Below are 6000 nucleotides of genomic sequence, written 5' to 3'. Positions count from 1 at the left end.
GGTAGCGGGGAGAGAGGGGGGGGAACGACGGCGACGGCGACGACGACACGGAGAGAGCGGCGGCGTGAACCCAGGTGAGCCCCTTGTCCCCGAGGGGAGGGGAGGGGGGAGGACCCTCGTCCCGGGGGGAGGCTGCGGGGAGAGCCGTCGGGTCTTGGGGCTTCTTCTGGGGTGGGTTCGCGGGAGGGGGCTGGCATCCTTCCTCCCCCCCGCACCCCCGGGGTTTGGGGGGTGGATGCTCCGGCTGGAGCAAGGGGATTGCGAGGAGGCAGGAGGCCTGCCCGTCTCCTCCCCAGGACCTTCTAAGACCCCAAATGCCCGGCGGCACCCACCTCCCCACGGTGTGCCCAGAGGGATGCCCACCCCCCCGGGGCTCTGGGTGCTCAGAAGCCGCCGGGAGCGTGGAGGTGTTGGAGCAAGGCTCTGCCTCGTCCTCCTGCCAGAGCCCGGGTGGCAGGGTCAACTGGAGATGTTCGTGTGGCCTTCTGCAGGTGCCAGGGTGGTGATGGGGTGTCCCCTTCTCAGCTGTCCCATTGCCCCATCTCCCCATCACAGCCTCGGTGGGCACCGGACGGTTACGTGCCGTGATGCACGGGAGGAGGAACCTGGTTTGAGGGGTTCGTGTGGTCTGAACCGGATCAGTGCTGCTGCTGAGCATCACTCTCCCCTGAGATGGCTTTCCCCATCCCGGGGTCCCCGGGCAGGGCAAGGCTGCGTGGAGAAAGTGGGGTGCAGGGTAAGGAGCTCCGCCGCTGCCCCCCAGGTCACCTTGGCACTCTCCCGGGTGGTGACATTCTGGGTGTTAGTCCGGTGTTGTGGCAGTGGGTGTTACGGATAGTGGATGGTTGAGCTGAAAGAACAGAGACAAGCGCACTTTGGTCCTGGCTTGGGGCTTGTTTGTTTGGGTTTTTTTGTCGTTTCCCTGTTCTACAGCAATTTGGATGGGATCGGTTTTCCTCCTTGTCAGCAGCAGGATTGGCAGAGAGCTGTGGCTTGCTCTTGGGGGAAAAGCAATTTGAAAACGTTCGCATCTTTCTCTTCGCTCATGACAGCCAGTGAGCTCTGTGCTGCCTTCCACCTCCCCGTGCCTCAGTTTCCCCACGGCTACAAGGGAAAGGTGGAGGAGAGAAAAGCTGGTTTGCACCAGGGCGGGCTGGGATGTGTGTTCTTGTGTGTGAGAGCCTGCGGGGTGCGAGACTGCCTCGAGGGCAAGAGTGGTCCTGGGTCAGGCCCCAGGGAGGCTGAGCCCGTGGAGGCTGGTGCTGCGGGGCAGGGGAGGGCTGGGGCTGCCTCTGTTTTGGGCAGAGAACTGGGCAGGCTGCTTCCCTCTGCGTAGCAGCCCTCCATGCTCATCCTTGCCCCTGCATGAGCTCCTGGCATCCATGTCGTCCTGCAGCGAGGAGTTCATACTGCACCCAAGCAGCAAACAAAAATGAACCAAAAAAACATGTTGGGTTTTTTTCTTTTGGTTTTTTTTTTTTTTTCTTCTTTTTTTTTTTTTTGTTAAATTTTTTATAAGAAGGGACTGCTCCGACGTCCCCTCTGGTCATCACCTGCCCAGCCAGTGGCATCTCCCTGTCCCTTGGAGCCTGCAGCTTCCCGCTCTCTGGCTGCTCGCTGAGGACCTGCTGCCGTGCTCACCTCCCCCAGCGATGCTGAACTTTCCCTTGCGTTTGCTGACACGCCGTCTGCCTCCTTCCAGCGGCGGGGACGAGCTAGCACTGGTGTCCATACAGGGCTCCCAGCTGGAGCTGGGGTGCGAGGATGCAGGGTGGGATGGGGAACGGGCTCTGAGGGGACACTGAGGAGATCCTGGTCCTTGGCGAGAGCATCGGCCGAGGTGAGATGCTGCAGGAGCCCACGGGGGAAAAAAGCAGCCCCCCTCTCCCCAGGGCACCCTGGCGTGGGTCCATCTCCACTTAGCGTGGCTGCTCTCCTGGTTTGGCAGTTGGCTGTGCCGGCTGCCCGCTTGATTGGCATGGCAACGGCCGGCGTTGCGCTGCAGCACCGCTGCGAAGCCCCAATCTCAGCATCCTGGAGGGCAATGGCTGCAGGACCCGGCCGTGAAAGGATGACAGGGTGCTGCTGGCTGGGTGCTCCAGGCATGGGTGGCACCGAGCTGCTGGCACCCCACGGTTGGAGCGTGTCTGCCTCTTCCCAGGGTTTTGGCACCTCTGGCACCAAGGGCTGGCCCTGCAACAGCCCCAGCCGTTGCGGCTTGTCCCGTTGTGAAGTCCCCTATCCCATCCTGGTGGCCGATGCCACTGGCTGCCCCCAGATGAGTCTCGGCTTCCCGGGAGGCTTTCCCAGGGCAGGGGGATTGGGATTGCTTTGCTAAGGAAGAGCCTGTGGAGCAGGTGCAAAACCACATCCTCTATGCACGGTGGTGGATGGGGGGAACACACTGGGGATGCAGCTGAAACAGGCTCAGGCTTGGTCCCTCTCTCTGTAAGCCAAGGAGCAGGGTGCTGGAGATAAGGCTGGGGAAGGGAAGAGATGTCACCCGATGGGTTAGGGGGGACAGAGACCCGTTGGCCGCAAGCTCCCTGAGGCAGGAGGGTGGCTTGATGCTTCTATTGTTCGTAGTGAGCTCTGGAGCCCATTTCTGTCTTGAAGTAAGCTAGTTCCAGCTTTGAAGTGATGCCTAAAAGCATAAAGCCCAGTCTAGCAGAGGAGAAGGAAGCAGTTGGGAGATACGGTGCTGTTTGCACCAGCCACCTTCGTGTCTTGCTTCCCCGCTGGAGGTGGTGGGAGCTGACCTGTGTGCCGAGGGGGAGGCAGGGCTCTGGGACATGCCCGTGGGTTGGCAGAGCTGGGATTTTGCCTCCAGTCACAGCCCTGTGATACCAGGAAGATGCTTTCACGGTTTGCTTGGCGGCTGCTCCCTGGCGCTGAAGGACAAAGCCTCAGGTCCTCAGCTCTGCCTCAGCATCGTTCCTTCCCCCCCCTCCCACTGAACTCAGCAGCAAGCCCCGCTGCTCGTTCATGTCCATGAGTTCATGTCATGTGCCAGGGCAGCCCCGTCACTCGGGCACCACGCTTCTGGAGTGAAAAAAAGTATATAATGATCGAGTCGGCTGCTGCCTTGAGGAGCCTCCAGCCCGGCTGGAACAAGGCTCAGATCATCGGGAGGTCTTCCACCAAATAAGGCCCCCACCATTGTTGGGTCCTTGGGCAGCAGGACTACTCCCATCTCACCTCCCGTGGGGCAGAAGGCAGCCTGGATCTCCCAGGGCTGAGATGCTTTTTTGATGCCACCTTCCCCTCCCAGAGCTTGGCTGTGGCATCGCTGAGTGATGTCTCGGAGCCTGTGACGGGAGGAGGGAGATGAGCTGATGTAATGGGACCTTTTGCTCCCTGGCACAGCAGGGCTTGGTTGGACGTGCTCCTTCCCACCCAGCACCCAGCTGCAACACTGTTGGGTTGCTCCGGCTTTGAAATTAGGGGACAGAGACACGGATCCGCTTCAGCCAAGGAGAAAAGCTTGGGAATGTGGAAGGAAATCTGTCACCATCCATCCTTGAGTCATGCAGCTCAGGGAAGTGGTGGTCTTGGGCTGGAAGATGCCCCTGGGTTGTTGAAGGACACGTCTTTTTCCAATTCATCCAGCCTGCCTAAAACAGAGTCTTTCTTTTTCTGTGCCTCCTGCTGGCAGCCTGTTCAGGTCTTTGCTGCTTGGAGGGCTGGAGATCTCTGATCTGGCTGATTGTTGTCTCTGGGCAGCACAGTGGCCATCCGTTGGGGTGGCAGTACTGTCCTGTACTGGTTTAGTACTGGTTTTGCTGTGCTGTAAGGTTTGTCTCTCCTCCACAGGGAGGAGAGGGGTGGCTCCTTCACAGCCTTCCCCTGCAAGGCTGGGTGAGCTCTGCTCATCCCCTGCTCTGACCTGTTCTGGTGGGAGTTGACCTTTCCCAAAAAACGGAGAGCTTGGAGGTGGGATGCACCACAGCAGAGACTCCTCCTGCAGCCAGGACAGAGACATGGTGGCCAAGGAGCCACCTTGGGGAGCTTGGCGAGCAACAAGCCCCTTTGATCCACTCCAAGTGATGATGAAAACACCAAGGCTGGGTGTGGGATGGTAGAGGAGCCTCCAACACGATGATGTCCAGTTTTCATTTGTGCCTGGCACAGCGAGTGCCCACATGGGTTCACAGATGGACCCTTTCTTCCCCAAGGGTGCAGGGATCCTCAGCTGGGTAATAATCACCATGTCTCTGCCCAGCCTGTGGTCCCTGCTGGGTTTAGCGAGGCTTTGGTCTCAGGTGATGGACGTGGGGTTGCATCCCTCTTAGAAGAAGGATCCCTGCCCAATCCTGTCCTGTTTTAACCCAGAGACAGACGGTCCAATCCATCCCTGCCCCAATCCATCCCCGCCTGTGCAGCCTGAGCACGCAGGACTGATGCTCACTGACGTTGAGAACACTTCTGAGCTCCCTCACCGTTCTGTCTCTCTCTCTCTTCTAAATTAATCAGGAGCTGGCCTCAGCAGCCAGTCAATAGTGAGATTTATCTCTTAAATAGCATTATTGATTGCCTCGGAAGCCTGGTTTTGTATTGATAGATACGTACACATGCAGACAAGCCCCGTGCCAGGTCCCGGGTGGTGAAAGTCACAGCGTAACGTGTGGAGATGGCTTATCACAGGTGGGGACGTGCGTGTGTGTCCACGTGAGGGAGAGGCAGCTCCCCGTCGGAGAGCCAGATGAGGCACCCCGGGGTCTGTCCAGCGTTACTGTGCTGCCTTGACCACTCTCGAGCTTCTGCCCCTTGCTTCTGAGGACGTGAGGTTGCGATGCCAACACCTCTGCCAGCTTGCCTTGCCTCTCCGCTTGCAGGTAGGACTCTGTATCCTCCCTGAGGAGAAGACGTGCGGATCTCTGCCCACAAATTGCGTGGTCTCCTCAAAGGTCACTGCCCCCGCGGGGGATTCTTCAGGCGGGAGTGTTGGGATGGATGCTCAAAACGAAGTCTGCTGTAGCCTTGCCTGGTGGGGCTGGTTTGGAGCGGAGGATGGAGGAGAGGGGCTGGACCCTGTCCTGCTGGGGATGTTTTCCCTTTCCCTCCCGAGCTGAGGCGTGCAGGGAACGTGGTGGCACCTGGCTCATCTCCAAGCAGGTGGAGCTGTGGGAGAGTGTCTGCTCCCTGCTGGGTCTGCTCGCTCAGGGAAAGGCAAAGCCAGCCCTGCTGCTCTCCCACCGCCTCCCTCCAGGTAATGGGGAGCGGGGTGGAGGAGGAGGAGGGCTCCCATGGGATGAAGAAGGGGGGCTTCATCTCCTCGGGGGCGCAGGGTGGCTCTGGGAGGTGGCAGAGTGCTTGCAGCATCCCGGCGTGGTGGCACTCTGCTCAAGGTCCCCGTTGCCTAGCTGCTGCCTGCACTGCGCACGCCTCTGGAGAGGGAGGCAGCCCCTCCTTGGTTGGGGGGGGGGAGTGGGTGCTTGGTGGCAGCCCCCACGAAGGGGCTGGGGAGAGGGGAGCCGACAGAGGGTTTGGGAGCTGTCGTCCTTCTTATTTTTGGGGGCAGCACCGCTCTGGGCTCCCCCTTGAAGGAGCAGCCTGTGCCGGGAGCCTGGCTGCTCCGTCCTCCAGGGTCGTGGAGCACAGCCAAGGTGCAGTGGTGCTCGTGAGAGGAATGGCAAAACCTCCTGCCAGGTTTGCCGGAGCAAAAGTTGGGGCTGTTTTGCATCGGAGACGCAGAACCCCGCTCCCCCAGCCTTGCCCGGGGCTGGTAGCCCTGTGGCTACCACGGCAGCGAGCCTTGCTGGCCTCACCACCTCTGCCAACGGGCTCCATCGCAGGGGGAGAGAGCGTGGCCCCGTGTCCCGTGCCTTGCATCCAGCCTTGCTGCCGGGTGCTCTGCTCTCTCCTGGGATGAGCTGAGGCTGAGGAAAGCATTGGCTATGTTGGCACAGGCAGCCGAAATGGCACAGGTGGTCCTTAGGGTCGGAATGGGAGACCCGTGTGTGTGTCCGTGTGCCCTAATCAATGGGAATTTCTTGGGTG

The 6000-nt window shown here is 60.1% G+C and overlaps 1 protein-coding gene across 3 annotated transcripts in view; it reads left to right on the top strand.

Moving 5' to 3' along the window:
* Positions 1-18: 18 nt before the first annotated feature.
* The window catches only part of FRMPD3 (FERM and PDZ domain containing 3), a 64737-nt gene continuing 58755 nt past the window's right edge, over positions 19-6000 (top strand). For 2 of the 3 annotated variants that reach the window (XM_014955316.1, XM_014955313.1), the window contains exon 1: positions 19-74. The gene's annotated coding sequence lies outside the window, so the exon portion shown is untranslated. Of the gene's footprint in view, positions 75-4812; positions 4836-6000 lie in introns of those variants that run through there. The other variant, XM_014955315.1, reaches the window with a different exon arrangement.

The sequence above is a fragment of the Calidris pugnax genome, unplaced genomic scaffold, assembly GCF_001431845.1.
Source record: "Calidris pugnax isolate Ruff unplaced genomic scaffold, ASM143184v1 scaffold38, whole genome shotgun sequence".
NCBI classification, from domain to species: Eukaryota; Metazoa; Chordata; class Aves; order Charadriiformes; family Scolopacidae; genus Calidris; species Calidris pugnax.
The sequence above is the reverse complement of the archived record's forward strand: the minus strand, read 5'-3'. Positions and strand labels throughout refer to the sequence as shown.